Source organism: Physeter macrocephalus, chromosome 20 (assembly GCF_002837175.3).
Source record: "Physeter macrocephalus isolate SW-GA chromosome 20, ASM283717v5, whole genome shotgun sequence".
Classification (NCBI taxonomy): Eukaryota; Metazoa; Chordata; class Mammalia; order Artiodactyla; family Physeteridae; genus Physeter; species Physeter macrocephalus.
This window is the reverse complement of record NC_041233.1, coordinates 60198975-60215709: the sequence shown is the minus strand read 5'-3', so window position 1 is coordinate 60215709 and position 16735 is coordinate 60198975. Positions and strand designations below refer to the sequence as shown.

At 45.6% G+C, this 16735-nt stretch overlaps 1 protein-coding gene across 1 annotated transcript in view; it reads right to left on the bottom strand.

The window, feature by feature from the left end:
- SORCS3 (sortilin related VPS10 domain containing receptor 3) overlaps positions 1 to 16735 on the bottom strand; it is a 620228-nt gene that overhangs the window by 472086 nt on the left and 131407 nt on the right. The window lies entirely within an intron of this gene.

Sequence of the window (16735 nt, the reverse complement as noted above, 5' to 3'; positions counted from 1 at the left end):
CCCAGGCTCAGCGGCCATGGCTCACGGGCCCAGCCGCTCCGCGGCATGTGGGATCTTCCCGGACCGGGGCATGAACCCGTGTCCCCTGCATCGGCAGGTGGATTCTCAACCACTCCGCCACCAGGGAGGCCCTGTCCTTGAACTTTTGTTTAAATCCTTCTGATGGGGGCTCTTTTGGTCGACTTCCCCTGGATTCCTGTAGCTTTTTCTCCTCTGGGCTCCTGAAGGACTCTCCACCCCATACCACAGGAATCTGTTCTGAGCCCCAGAGCTCCCTTTATCACTATTTATCTTCCCATCTACAGCAGCCACTTGGCTCTTTATCACTTTGGCTTCATGATAGAAAACGTCCCAACCATCAACCCTTGGAGGAAAACTGGCGTACTGGGGAGCATTGCACGCTTCACTCCAGAGAGCTAATGAGCAATACATGTACAACGTTTCCCAAACCAAAAACCTGGACACAAAATCTGACAAAAATATGGGTATGAAGTCTGACAACAGAACGAAGTATCTGGAATCGTGACTGTTCCAGAAATTCAGGGATGAATGATCCTGATAGGGAGGTCTTAGAAGTCTTCAGACGGAGCTGCATATTACTTTCCTATGGCCTGGAAACTGAGGCGAGACAAAGGCCCAGTCCTTGCATTTCTAACACTCTGTGGGTATCTTCTCCAGCTTTGTCATCACTGACCTGCCTCAGTCCACCCCTTAAATTTTGGTCACTGCCAGAGTTCCACCTTCAACCCTCCCTCTCTCTCCACATTCTATTCCTGGGAAATTTAGTCCACTCTTACAGCTTCATTACCACCTAACTGCCAATGGATCCAAAAATTCCCTCTCCCGTCCAGAACTCCTTCCTGATCTTCAGTCCTGTAAATCCAACTGCCTCCTAGAAAACTCCAACCTTTTGATCTACTGGTACTTCAATCATAATATGTCAAAATCATACACGTCCTCCTTCCCTCCCCTCTATTAAAGAAAATCCCTGTTCCTGTTTGTATTCCTGTCTGAGTTAATGGTGTCAGCAGGAACCTAAAAGCCATATTCCTGATCTAATTCTTCCCTAAACTCATTCAATCATTGCTAAGTCCTAACGCTACCTTTGCAATGATAACTTGTTATCACATCCTCTGTGTTCCCACAATTTCCGTCCAGATTTTTACCATCTTTTACCTGGAATACTGTAATACTATGGACTTTAACTGATTCCTCTTCCTTCTCACAGCCTCCCACCCATCTCCCAACCTTCTAACAAGGATGTCCTAATAAAATATATTGTCAAATCTCATACTTAGCTCCTCATCAAGCATTCAAAGGTCACCTGTGGTGCCGAATCCAAATTCCTAAACACAGCCCTCCAATACTGTTCCCTTTCAATCAGGAAGGACTAGAAGCACTTGAGTCAGGCAGACCTGAGACTGAATAATAGGTTCACAGATTACTGGCTCTGTGATCTTGGGCAAGAATGAGAGTGCAGACTCATTATTTTAATTACCTTAATCGTAGAGTCTGTGTTTATTGTACATAGAGTTCAACTCCCTATTCAGCCACTGTAGGTAAAAAAAAATGCACCCTTATGAGATGGGGTTATGTTATCTGACATTCAAGGTAACTCACTTCTAAAGTGATAGGAATCTCTTTTTCCTCAAAACTGGAGATAATAACAATGTTTATCACAAGTTTGTTGTGAGGATTAAATGAGAAAAAATATAAGTAGGTGTTCATATATATTACATAATACATATGTTTATATATATACATGTTACATATACACACATATGCATTTCTATATAAATATATTTATAAATACATCATATATACACATATGTATATACATTTTATACATAAATATATTCCAGCACAAGTTCCAGGGCTCCTCTCCTCATTTGCCCCAACATGATACTGATACAATGAAACTCTTTATTAAGAGATAGAACTTGGGAAATCAATGATCCAAAAATCATTCAGTCCCAAAGTAGGGACATAGTTATTGTGGAAGACCCAAGGAGCCCACAATCTACCTGCAGGTAGAAGAATTGAAAAAAAAATGATAATGCACAACCTACAGAAATGTAGGAGTTTACAGAAGGTAGGGTCGTAAATCAGAGTCATTAAAAGTTTCACGAAGAAGGCTGCTTCCGAATAATCTTCTTTGGAAGGAAGTAATAGTGTGAAGAAGAACTGTAGCCATCTTGAAACCAAGAATATTTAGAAGTTCACTTTCCAAAGCAGGAAATGTTGCAAAGACCATAGCATTAAACATCCACTGCATTTCTTCTAACTGCCAGGAACAGCACAAATGCTATGAGCAATCCAAGGGGAATAAAATACTCATTGCCTTCAAGGACCAAATGGTCTTAGGTAGTCATTAACATGCTTAACTAGTGAAGCAAAACAGAATGGGATGCAGTCAAAAAGAGGAACCAACCACATGCCACAGGAGGAGGAGACTATAGGTAGCATCAAGCTGCACTGGATAAACAGGCAGCCCCAGGAGCGTGAGCTTGGAGGTCCCATCGTACGTACTCCATCTTTTTCCCACCAAGCTCTATTGCCCAGATAACTCTAACAGGATAGGCCCATGATGTTTTCGGATAACTCTGACTTTCTTGGTCCCTGAGTTTTTAATTCAGACCAGAACCACCCCCAAAACATGAGCTTCTCTTTGCAGAAAATGTAGACACTTGTCCAGGCTTCTCTCTACACTTATGACTCCGATCTATTCCCTCCACCTTCTTTCTGATTTGATTCCCAAGCAGAAATATAACTCTAGTCTCAGCAAAAGATTTTAATTACTGGCTTTGTTATGGAAAGAGGTGTGGAAAATATAAATATCTGTTGTGACCACAGCCACCAAAAGACTCCCAATTTGGAAAGATCTTCAGTATTCCCAGAGTTTCAGAGAACTCCAGATGATCCATTAGGTATCAACAGAAGAGCTTATCTGCTTAAGAATGAAGAGAGGGACTCAGGAGATGCTCTGGAGCCCATGTGCCTGTGGCTGCTCCAGCTCCAGACGCTCTCAGAGCGGCATGGGCACCCCTCTAAGTCTTGCTGTGTCACCCAAGCACAGCAGCCAGAGTTCAAAGTCTTAGACACCAACACTCCCATGCTCCAAGTTGAAGGCCAAAGGGGTGGCTTTAGAGTCAGTCCCCGAGGAGCCTGAGTTTCAACTGAATGAGGTGCCTTAATCAAAAAGAATGTTCACAAAATGGCCACTCTGTATACCATGGATCACCACTGGGGGAGATCTCTCCTGAATGGTTTTGATCCTTAAACTCCTCTGAGCCTCTTTTAAGTCACCTGTTAAATGGAGACAATATCCTCCTGGCATAAAGGCAAGGGGTTGAATCAGATGGCTTCCTGAGGTATCTTCTAGTTCCAACTCACCTGCATAGCTACCAGGAAAAGGGAAGGCTAGAGTTTGACGAGGGACGGATTAAAGCTACGTTTGGACAGACATAGGTTTGTTTGCGAGGCTCTGAGTCCACATTGCTTCCAGGAGTCTACAGATATATGCAGAGTGACCAGTTAAAGAGGATCCACCTGCCCCAAGGCTCAGCCTTCTCACTCCACCACCAGCTTCCTCCTTGGCTCACGAAATCCCTTCTTAGCCTTTTTCAGACATACCTACCATTCCACTGGCCTTGCTTTGAATAGCTCGTGCATGTTCTTTCTTTAGCTCTCAGTGCACCCTGAGTTGTATTCCCAACTTTGGAAGGTTAGGGCTACCTCCAGGCTCTCCCAGCCCTACTTATTCATCTATGAGATGACTGGCCAAGAGAACGATGCTGTTTGTAGACTATAAAATCAAGCAAGAAAAGAGTCTCCTGAGTTTCCATTTTTATGCAAGCTAGGAATGTCATCTTATGAAGGTCAAGTAGTCATGGACCTCAATTTCCTCATCCTTAAAACAGGGCAGAGAGGGTTGAGTCTCATTCACTCAATAGAGATTGCACATACACTGTGCAAAGAACCGTACTTGATTCTCCTAAAGGTAAATGCCTTAGTGCTAAGACTGCATTTTGCTTGTGTAAGTATTCCCCCATTAGCACAGGGAGTGGTATATAATAAGCATTCAGTAAAACAGTTGCTAAAATGTTGATCACCAAGTCATAATCTCTGCCTTCAGAGATCTTATATAAACATGGACACAAATAACCACCATAAAAGGTAGAAAGTCAGCACTAAGAGAGAGACAAGAAGTGAAACAGAGTTACGTCCTAAGAGGGAAAGTTGTTTTCATCTGGAACATCAGGGAAGGCTTCAGGTAGGAAGTGGCATATAAGCCACTAAATGGGTAAACCATTAGACTGCAGAGAGAGGGAAGGGCTGTGCCAACAAGGGAACAAGGTGGATCTTCCAATGGTAATCAATCTACCTGGGGATTACAACTCAAGACCATAGATTTTTCTCTCCCTCCATCTTGAAAAGGATCTCTGTTCTTTTTTCTTTTCCTTTTCTCTGGACTTCTTTCCAGTATAGCTTATTTTCTGTTACCCTTTCCTACTTCCCCATCCACTGCAAACTCCTACCGAGAAGTCGTTTGTTAATATCCTTCCTTTCTTTTTGTCCACCCTAAGTTAATGGGCTTCTGGCTAAACACTTGAATTTATGCACCCTACACTGTCCTTTCAGCACTGTTTTCAGTAATTTATAGGAACTGCTGTCTGCTGCATTGTTATTAGTACTACGTATGGCTCTCAGATACAGTCTGCACACTGGTCTTCTGCAGGAGAGAGAAGCAGTGCTATATGGAACCTGGATGGGCTCTCGCACTCCTATTCTGGGGAAAAAGCTCCTGTACGGGTGAGTTGCTGAGGAGAGTTATGGCAGCGTTGGCACAGAATCCCCTGAGTCATGCCAAACCATTAAGAAGAGACAGCATACGGGAGAAAGTCCTGAATTATCTGACAAAGTTGGCCACTGGGACAGCCGAGATTCCTACTAGCCAGAGGAAGACAGACAGAGGAAACATCGTCCCCACAGTCATGCAGCCAGATATTCATTACATGGAGGTGGCAGCAGAGGGCTCAGAGCAGGACAATCTAAAGTACTCACCTCCACTTACAGCTATGCTTTCAAAGGGCAACCATTATTCCCTTAATGCTTATCAGGTTCTTATTCTGAATACATATTGTACTAAGAATGATTTCATTCGTTAATTACATCTTCTCAGCCATTCTGTTCTAGTTTTCACTTTTCCTATCAGAGAAATACGCCCTGGGAAGAGAGCCTCCAAGTTGTGATGCTATAACCCAGTAACATACTGCATGATCTAGGTTTTTGAAGAACAGCGCAGGGCAAGATGTGTTCATCTCTGCCCTGAGTAAAAAGATGAATAAGTCCTCACCCTCCAGGAATCTGGTGTCCAATACAAGAGACAAGATGCCTTTTCAATAACTTGGGGCAGAATTCACAGACAGGCAGAGTCAGGTTGCTTCCCGGCTATCTGGTCAACCTTCCTCTATCGACTCAACACCAAAACCCTGGAGGATGCTTTCTGACTAGAGAGGCTTCTATTGAATCTGTAGGGCCAGGCATGCCTAAAAGAGGAAGCTGAGACATCAGAGAAAGGTTTAGGAAAGGGACTGTAGAATTTTCCAGGTCTTGAATAAGATATGACCTGCAGACTTTTTTCAAGCTGAATTTGATCCAAAAGGGGCATGCCATTCTGGTTGCCAAAGGCCTCACCACTTTTACTGCCTCCCACTTGGCCATTCCAAACATTTATATTACTTCTTTGACCCCTGATTCACAGGAAAGAAATTCTGAGAGCCCCCAAGAAACACACCGTCCACCCCACCCCTGTGGAAGAATAGTAGGAAAGAAGAGGCAGTGAGCCCAGCTGGTGTAAACAATGATGTCATTAGGAGGGATGTTTGAGCTTCTAATAAATGGCACATAACAAATTAGTGTGGTATAAATGCAATTTATGTGGACCATGATGTACTCAATGCATCCGCATAAATGAAGGTAAAATCGTACCTCACCTGACAGGTTCTAGTTCTTACTTATCAATAGAAGTGATAAATCCCACACAGTAATGGGAGTTCCTGGAGACTCTTCATTTCTGGGTAGCTTTGGTTAGTCACGCTCAAACCACAATTTGCTCATCCTTCTAAGAGCAAACCTTGCTAGGCATTATTAGATTTGAAAATCATTTTTTTTAGCCTTAAGTGATTTTTGAGAAAGTAATACAAGCATATAGGAAAAAAAAATATTCCAGAAGCACAAAAGGATTTTCTACAAACAGCTTTCCTGCCTCCCCTGTCTCTCAATCAAGTCCTTCCCTAGTGGCAAATATTACTACAAATTTCTTGTGAGTTGTCTCAGAAATCACCCTTGTAGACGTAAGGTAAATATTTAGAAATCACTCTTACTTTTATACAAATGGAAACATGCTATATAAAATGCACTGCACTTTTTTCTTTAATTATACCATGGAGATCAGTCCTTATCAGTGTACATAAATCTTCCTCACTCCTTTTAACAGCTGCAGAGTATTCTATTTTATGGATGGACCATAATTAATTTAACCAGTTCCCAACTGATGGACATGACGGTTATTGTTCCAGTCTTCTGTTCCCACAATGCAGCAATAAATAGTCTTTTGGCTCCATTTTCATTTTCTTTCAACGCAGCTACTGCCCAATTCAATTTCCCTGCCTTCTTCACCCAGATTCAGGAGCCTAGCCTGAGAGACAGAACACAGTCTCTCTGGAGCCGTGGTTCTCAGCAAAATGAAATAAAATAAAATCCTCCCTCCCTAGGGCCATCTGGAGGGAGTTGCTATGAGTAGAATCTGTGAGAATAATAAATCTCTCTTGACACGGGAGCTGGGAGGAGGCTGCCCGGGCCGCAGCGATGGGCTTCTCAGTTTGAGATGTCGACAGCTATACTGAGAGCAGAAAATGGAGCCATAAAAATCCGTAATTGTAACCCCCATTCTCACACGCAGAGAGCTGCCTGCTTGTAGCTGGTTCTCATTACCTGCTTACAACTGTAATTTCTGTGTGGTCTCTTTCCCTACCCTGCATTTTGCTGGGGATTCAGAGCTGTGGTAGTGGTGCTGGGCATTTTGAAAAGGAGAATGAAAAGGTACCAATTATGGAAAAGTGATTTCTTCTTTTGAATCCAACTGCTATGGACTTCACTGTCCCTCTTCAGGTGAGACCATCACAACCTTGTGCAGAAACGGATTGTTTCTGGAAAAAGAAATCCCACCTGCCCATCCTGTAAGAGCGTCAGATGGCTAGGCTGGATTGTAGCTGAGCTCAAAGTACTCACCAGCTCAAACAAACAGACCAGCTCGTCTTCCTCCCAGGATGCCTAGAGTATGTGTCCTAGCCATACTAGCCAAACGACTAGCCAAAGAAGGAGGCTAGTTGTTTTATTGGATGCATTACGGAGCCCAAACAATGAAGAAAACAGATGTAACTGTCATAAACAGGATTCACTGCAAAGGTGTTCATCATTCTGCAAAGTTCTCCCTCTACAGAGACTCCCACATCGGTGAGCTCCGTCAATAAGGCTATGTGATCAGAAGAGACAGCCTTATCCCTTACCAAGTTCATTGATAGGCGCTGTGGAAGCTGTGGACCACAACAGGTGAGCCGATTCCTGAAACCCCAAGGTGGGAGCCCCGTGTCCTCCGTTCTTTGCCTATAACAACTAGGGGAAGTCACCCAAGTGGCTTCAGCTCTGCAGAGGGGAAATGGACAGTGCTGCCTTGGGACCCTGGAAGGTTCTGGGTGATTTCTTAAAGTGCTTCTCGGGTCAAACTTGAGCCCAGGGTCAAGTGCCAGGCACCTAGCAGACCCTGCCGGACGCTACACACTTCTTCAATCCCAGCAGGTGGACCTTAGACCAGTGCCCTCTCCTATATCCTCTACTGTTGAGAGAAAGAAGAGTGTTTTTCATCTTTGACTCCCCAGTAGTTGATATTTTGCTCCCCGGGAACAAAATAAATTTGTGCTGAATAAATGAATGAATGAATGCATGAGCTACTAACTCACTCTGTTAAATTATGATTCCCCAAGAACAACAGTTCTTTGAGGCAAGGAACTGAGGTGGTCCTTCCCTTGTACACCCCAATGAGAATGCTCAATGCAAGCCACAAAAGCACCACTGTCTCCAAGGAATATCCTGAAAATTAGGTATGTCAAATTCTGAGTTCACAAACACAGACCACCATGCACCACACGTCGAATCACATGCAATATTGTGTATACGCATCTGTATGCAATTTTCTGCAAGAAGTTCCTTTGCTTCCATCAGATTCTCAAAGGGATCCATAGCCCCAAAGAGCTCACTGTTCACTGACTTAGAGAATCGGAAAGCCTGTGAACTGTAGCAGGCTCTTCTGCCCTGATGTGGAGCAGGATGGAGCGGGGCGGGGGGCTGGGGGGGGGCGGCGTGAGGAGGCTGCAGGTGTGAGTTCTGCTGACTAACAAGCATCATTGCTCTGCTTCATGGAAGCAGATAAATCACTGGGACTTAAAGAATCTCAGTCCCAGGAATACTCTTGTGCTTGACAGCAAGCACATTTTTTTCCACCAAGTCAACATCTCCAGAAGGAGCAGCCAAGCCCTGTCGATCCAAGCAAAAGAAAAGAGGTTTGGAGCAAGATTCAAAAAAACAAATAAAGCACAATCTGCAACCTGGGAAAACAGGCTCATCCTGTAACGGTGCCAAACCACTTGATTCTGGAAGGCAGGACAAGAACAGGTGATGCGCCCTGTCAGCCCTGATCCCAGAAGCTCTGCAGGGAGAAGGTCCCTTTCATCCCTGCCCACAGAGTGGGATCGGGGGCTCGAGGGAGCTGAGCGCTGCCTCTCTCTGGGCACGAAGGAGTGCTGGGCTCTGGATTCGCTCGGTAGTGTTAGGGAAATATCACCCAGTGCATGTCCTTCCACATTGTCCAGAAAACACCCCTCATCATAAAAGGCCCAGCTGAGTACCTGATTTTACAGGACCTTGCACTGCATTTAAACAGACCTGGTTCCTGCCTAACTCTAGAACACAGTTTCTCATCCTCGGCCCTACTGACATTTGAGTCCGGATAATTCTTTGTTGCAGGTGGCCGTCCTGTGCATTTTAGGAGGTGTAGCAGCATCCCTGGCATTTATTCAGTGGATGCCAGCAGCACTCTCCCCGATAGTTGTAACAGCCCAAAATGGCTCCAGAGTTTACCAAAAGCCCCCTGGAGAGCAAAACCACCCCCGGTCAGAACTAATGCTCCCAGTGTGTCCTGGGGAACCTCAGTTCTGAGGGCTGTTAACAGCCATTACTTAGAGGAAAATAGACTACTCTGGTCAAACACTTTGGGAAACGCTGGATTAAACAAAGATAAGCCAGGACTCCTCCCTGATGGATTTCTCAGAGTCTGAAATAGATCAGGGTGCGTTGTGAGTCTCTAAGAGGGAACCATAATACCCAGCATTTTCCCAAAGGCATTTGGCAGAGGAATCCTTTTCTCAGAGCCTTTAGGATTAGTATTCCGGGAGATATACTTTTAGAAACACTTCTGCAAGGCAAAATTGGAAATACACCTCTAAGGCAAACACATCCAAAGGAAGGGATGAAGAAGCTGAAGACGCCGGGAGCAGCCTATGCACACACCACAACTTCCTGAGACACAATTTATCTTAGAACCCCAGACTTAACCATTAGACATTCATTTTTTTTGAGAACAGGTTTAGATTCTCAGGCTTCAAAAGTCCCAAATTGGGCTTCCCTGGTGGCGCAGTGGTTGAGAGTCCGCCTGCCGATGCAGGGGACACGGGTTCCCGTTCGGGAAGATCCCACGTGCCGCGGAGCGGCTGGGTCCCTGAGCCGTGGCCGCTGAGCCTGCGCGTCCGGAGCCTGTGCTCCGCAACGGGAGAGGCCACAGCAGTGAGAGGCCCGCGTACCGCAAAAAAAAAAAAAAAAAAAAAGTCCCAAATATTTTGGAAGCTATTAAAACATCCTCAGCTAACACTTTATAACCAGGGTAAGGTTATCAGAGAGTTTCCCCATAGTGAGAGCTGGCTGTGTCCGATGGTCTGGGGAGAATGGGAAACCACAGAGGCACCTGGAGTAGAAAAGAGAGTAACACAGGAAAGAGGACATCGAAACAAACCTCTCTTAATTCACTATTCTGGCCATGCTGCCTATGATGTAATATTCACAACCTGCCCTTGTGGACTTTAAAAAGGTGGGAGACAGTAGGCAGGTTGTCTTGTAAGAGGGGTTAGAATTGTTCTCTGTAAAATAGATTTAAAGTAGTATTATTCTACTAAATAGACCTCACGGTAATTGCCACAGATTTAAAAGATCATACAAAATTAGAGCTAGAGAGGACCTTGAATCCTCTACTCCTATTGTTTGTTAAACTTGTTTATCTACAAAAGTTATTTATTCAAAGCCCAAAACATAAAACACAAAATCATAATGATTCTCTTTTAGTATGACTGGTGTCCCTGCCAACACTTAACCCCTACCTCAACCTTCTTTGCAGCCCCTGAGGAACCTTCCAGAAACCCCAAGCTGCTCAGAGCACCATCTGAAACCCAGTTCCCCCATTTCATAGGCAGAGGAAACAGACGCAGACAGATGACCAGACTTGCCTGAGGTCCTAGCTTATGGGTAAGAGAGTCAGGAGGAGAACCCAGGCTCACACCAGGCTCTTAGCTCAGCGCCCCTCCCATCTCCCCGTGTGCTGAGTGTGTGCTAATCTACAAGAGAGTGAGCTGCCTTGGAATGGAGTGACCTCCTCGTCTCTGCAGGTATCCAAGAATAGGCTGATGACCACTTGTAAGGTCACTGCACTGATGAGAAAGATAAACTAGACATCTTTGCAGTCTCTTATTAAATTCTCACTAGCACTGAGACGTCCTCCCTATCATTAGCGACAGGATGCTCAAGGGAAGCCTGGTCTAAGAAGTGACCCAGCCCCAGACAAACAGCCACCACGATCACTGCACATCCTGTCTGGTTCCCGAGCTTCTGCCTCCTCTTGATGGAAGCAGGCCAGCTGAAATGAACAGCATGGGGCTCAGCGTGGGTGAGCGACGGTAGACGGCGAGGTGACACATCCCGAAGCTAAGTCCAGGCTCAATGCGTATCACGCAGAAATATGACAGTAACTGTCAGTCACAGGAAATATCATAAGGGAGGTTTAAAATAATAAAGCTGTCTCAGAACTGGTAATACAAATGATCCACACACAGGATGGCAGATCCTGCTCCAGATTACTGAGTGTGGAGGCATGTTTGTGAGCACGTGTGTGGGTCCACATGCACACGTACACCCGCACCCTACTCTACATGTAGAAACAAAACTGGCACTGTGTCTGCAAAACTCAATAACTGTATCCTCCTTCCATCTCATTTCCTTTTTCTGAAGAAGACTCTGCTGCAAAAATGATGGCAGAGAAATGGGACAGACCCAGAGAACCCAGGAAAGAGGGGCAGGAAGATCTGCCCTGATTGATGCCAAAACCCCACACAGCTATAAATGCCCAGACTGGGCCTGATGATCAGCAGGAGGAAATGGGGGCACCCAATGGACCCCACGCATCATTTGCTGTTGCCTTTCCGGAAGGTAGGAAAGGACATCTGATATTTGGCAATGAGTGAGGCACAGTGACGTAGCTAAAAGTTCTTCTTGGTTGCAGCTTTCTATGATTGTTTTGTTTGCTCTGTGTGTTTTTCTTCTTTTTTTCCTTGGTGTGTGTGTGTGTGTGTGTGTGTGTGTGTGTGTGTGTGTGTGCGCACGCGCGCGCACATGCGTGTGACTTTTGTGTGTTCTCCAGGAGTCATGGTGCCCTCCTCTCACAAAGGCTGGCAGGTGGCTCAAAGCCAGGTCATCCAACAATCTCATGCCTCTGAAAGGCCCAGAATAAACCCAACCCCTCCTCATAGGCTGCCTCTCTGCGAGGATCAAAGGAGGTGACTGAAGTGGAAGGACTCTGGAGCATAAGGCACTGTGACGCACATACCGCACAGGTGTGCACACCATGCTGCGGGGCAGGCAGCTGTGGTGGGGTGGAGCAAGTCCTGGCCTCAGCGTCACAAGGGGTCCGAACCCTAGCTCTTCCACTCACCAGCTGCGTGATATAAGCAAGCTACTTAACTTCTCTGGGATGCACTTGACCGTTGTGCAGGTCACATGAGATATAAAGATAGGTCCGAGCTATATAAAACATCCTGCAGATGCTAGATATCAGTATTACCACTACACCTGCCTATAGAGCTCTCTACCCTCTGTAATCCCCATGGATACTCACGTTCTGTCCAAAACACATCTAGATTGGTACAACAGTGCTCTCCATGCATTGCTACTAATAGTGGTATGCATAGCTAAGAGAGCTACATAATGTATCTCCTAACAATTATATTACTCTCTGATATTAGGGAACAATATATTTCCTAGCAGCACTGGTACCAGTAATAGTAACAGTAGTCTATAGCTAGAATATTCTATATTCTATAGTGTGTCACTATTCTCTCCCTGAGAAGGCAGTGAGCTCCTAAGATCTTATTTGACACTTCTGTGTCCCCAGAAGACGAGGATCACCCAGCAGACACTCAGCATACGTTTGATGATTGACAAAAGCCACAGGCGACCCCTGGTTGATGCCATCTCAGCTGGCCACTGGCCTGGCCTCCCTCTAAACGTAACCGTTTCAGAGTCTTAGTGCAGCACAGTCTAGCAGAGATCGTTCTCATCTCCCATCGCACCCAGAGATCCAGTTTCAAACCTCATTACCCCACAAAAGGAAAATGTGCTTTTGGATCAGACGCCCCTCCAGATCCAAACAGGGACAAGAACAAGAAATGGGCTCCTCATCTAACAAAACAGCTCCTTTGGAAAGAAGAGCAGCTCCCCAGGGCTCATGCCTCTAGACCAAGCAGGCTCATTATGTCACCAAAGCCTGGACGAGGAGGCTTCGCAGAGAAGGGTTCAGGGTGGGGAAGGGGTGAAGGATCCGAGGGTTGGGCCTAAGGTTTATTAATAACTTCCCTCTCCATCCCTTCCTCTTCTCCCTCTCATCTCAGGGTGACCTCCACAAGTCACACCACGACAGAACATATATTATTATTACAATTACAGTGATCACATTGGTATATAACGCTCACAGATGCCTCTGAAGGTGTGATGTGCTAGATTCTCCTGCATTTCCAATTCACAGTGTCCCGGAGCCAAAAATACTGCTCTGTCAAACGACGCTCAGCTTTCTTTCTGATCTGCCTCTTTTCTCAGGGCAACTCTTTCCAACCCTGGGCGACACAGCCGATCCTTTGCACCACGCCCACCCCCTCAGCCCCCAACCCCACCCCTGCCTCCGTCCTCCCTCCCACAGGCAAAACTGCACTGTGCTTAAGGTTAATATGCCTGTCAAGACTTCCCCCGATGAACAACAGGTTAATGATGCACACATCTCCTTAAATAATTCATACTTTCTAACAACCACGTTAGTCAGCACTTACACCGCCCATCAGCTGACGCAGGGTAGTGCAGGCGGAGGCTGGGGAGAGTGGAGACTCACATGGCAAAGACAGGAAATGAAGAGCGACCTTGCCTGTCATCCTCTCTAATCAGAGTCCCAGAGGAGACAGAAGCAGCCTCCAAACACGTTAAGCCAACAGCAGGAACCACTGTGCCATCTGGGAAAGGAGAGGGCAGGAGACCAGATGAAAGGCTCAGCATCTAAGGGTCAGAGGATCACTGGGCAAGAGAGAAGTTTTTTTCCAAGATGTCACAATGTCTTTACAAGGCATCCAATGCACACCTCAGGGGCTGGCCACCTTCCCACTTCCTCCAGGGTGTTCCCCTGGATTAACAGTACCAGATGGGAAGGATCCTCTTACTCTCAACTGGTTCTCTCATTTATTTTCATTTGCTCCTTGATGCAAATCCCCTCCCCCCTTTTTCGGTTGTGTATGTGTCTCCTCTAACTGGTTAGACATCAGATGTCTGAACTCCCCTTTACCACTCAATTTCTCCATTTGCATCAGCGTGGATGCACCCAGAGAGGAAGGCTTAGTGAAATAAGTCAGGCAGAGAAAGACAAATACTTTACGTTATCACTTACATGTGGAATCTAAAAAGTAAAACAAATGAATGTATGTAAGAAAACAGAAACAGACTCACAGAGAGAACAAACTGATGGTTACCAGCAGGGAGAGGGAAGGGGGAGGGGCAAGACAGGGATAGGGGATTAAGAGATGCAAACTACTGTGTATAAAATAAATAAGCAACAAGGATATATTGTACAGCACAGAGACATATAGTCCTTATCTGTAATAACTTTAAATGGAGTATAATCTATAAAAATATTGAATCACTATTTTGCACACCTGAAACTAATATAACATTGTAAATCAACTATAATTCAATAAAAATTTATTTTAATAAAAATGTGGGGTTTTTTTAAAGAATTTCTGGATAGGAAACCATGGTAAGTGTGTAAGTTTCCTATGGCTGCTCTAACAAATGACCACAAGTTTGTGGTTTAAAAACCACACAGATGTATTCCCTTATAGTTCTGAAAGTCAGAAGTCTGACATGGGTCTTACAGGGCTGGTTTCTCCTGGGCGCTCCAGGGGAGAAGCCACTTCCCTGCCTATTTCAGCTTCTGGAGGCCAGCACCATTACTTGGCTCGTGACCCCTTCCTCAAATCACTCCAGACTCTGGCTTCCAGTGTCCTATCTCCTACTTCCTCTGATCTCTTGCCTCCCTGAGATGATATCAGGCTCCCCCAGACAATCCAGAATAATCTCCCCATCTCAAGATTCTTAACTCAATTACGCCAACAAAAATCCCTTTCACCATGTAGGGTAACATTAAGAGGTTCCAGAGATGCGGAAATGAACATCTTGGGAGGCTGTTATTCAGCTTGCCATACTCAAGAGTACCTAGAATGTGTCCCAGCTATAAAAGAAGGATGTTGTGAAGCTAAATAGAAAAGATACTACAAGAGTATCTAACACGTGCTTGGAATGTAAGCGGCTGATGACTGTTAGGTCTCCTTATTATCTAACACAGTCAACTCATCTAACAGGTCTGAACACCTACTGTCCACCAGGAGCTCTGACGCAGGTTATCTCACTGCATGCTCACTGCAAACCCTGAGATGGATGGGGTCCTCCCTCTTCAGAGGATGAGAGAATACAGGCTCAGAGAATAAATAAATGACTTGTCCAAGGTCACACAGCTGACAAACGGCAGAGCTGATGTTAAGATCCAGATTTATCTGAATGCGCAAATAATAAATGTTCAACCAACACTGTTACCTAATCCATTATGTACCAAAATGGGCTCTGGGTCAGAATCACCTTTTTTTTTTTTTTTTTTTTTTTTTTTTTTGTGGTATGCGGGCCTCCCTCTGTTGTGGCCTCTCCCGTTGCGGAGCACAGGCTCCGGACGCGCAGGCTCAGCGGCCATGGCTGAACCCAGTTTCCCTGCATCGGCAGGCGGACGCGCAACCACTGCGCCACCAGGGAAGCCCCAGAATCACCTTTGAAGCACAGTAGCAATACAGATTCCTGGGCCCACCCCTGGAGATTCCAACTCAGTATATACGAGGTGGGGTCTGGGAATACATCTTTTAACAAGCTAGATGTATAATGTGCGATGCTTGGGCAAATTTGTAAAACAGGAGCCTAATCTACCCCCAAAATGATATCAGTACCCTCCCTGCAGTCACAATGAGCTCTCATCTCTTTCAAATACAACTCTCCTCCACACACACACACTTACACACAAAATCAGATATGCAGAGTTTCTCAACAGCAGCGTGACTGACGTTTGGCGCCGGATAATTCTTTGTTCTGGGGGCTCGTCCTGCGTGTTGCAGGGTGTGTAACAGCATCCTTAGCCTCTACCCACTAGACAGCAGTAGCACTCTCCCCCCAGTTATGACAAATGTCTCCAGACATTTCTGGAAGACCTCTGAGAGGCAAAATTGCCCCTGGTTGGAAACCACTGAGCCTGGAGAGTCAGGGGTGGCAGAAAGAATGGTTACGAAAGCAAAGTCATTGCCTGTGGAGACTTGCGGTCTCTGGTCAGCTCACAGCCCTCGCTGAGCTAAAGCAAGTGAGGACGGGGCAGTAGGAAGTGCAGCACCTGAGAATCAAGAATGTAGGGTTCTTGTCCCACCAACCTGCCCAGCGCTCACCACGTAGCCATCCTTGAGGGCAGCCACAGACTCACACACCCCATGTCAAATTTCCTCGTCTGGGTTTCAGTTTCTTATTTGCAAAATGAACAAGCTGAGCAAGAATGTTTCTTCGGTCACCTTGAGTTCTGAATTCTTCAAACGTGGGCCCATGTTCAACCAATGTTCCTAACTGTGAGAAGGCAGGGCTGGAGGGGAACTTCTTGGCTCCCAGGAGGAGGGCACAGCCTCAGATATCTGCAGCGCCACAGGACCACTGTGACCTGGGCATGTGCAATGAACCAGAAACAGCCCCTACTCCCCACCACCCCCATTTCTCTCCCTCCTTGTAGGTTTTTCTTTCTCTCTGCCTGTCTCTATTGCCATATAAAAAGAGGAAATATGCAGGGCTTTGTGAGGCTTTACTTATTTTTTTTCCCCTTGCTTCTGAATAAGCCCAGGTACTTTTATTTTTATTAAAGCTGATACCTTCAGTGAAGACAGTACAGAAAAGTTCTCTGAGTCCTGAGATATAACATTATTACAATTTGGCCTGACCCAGGATCTCAGGGATGAGCTGAGACAGT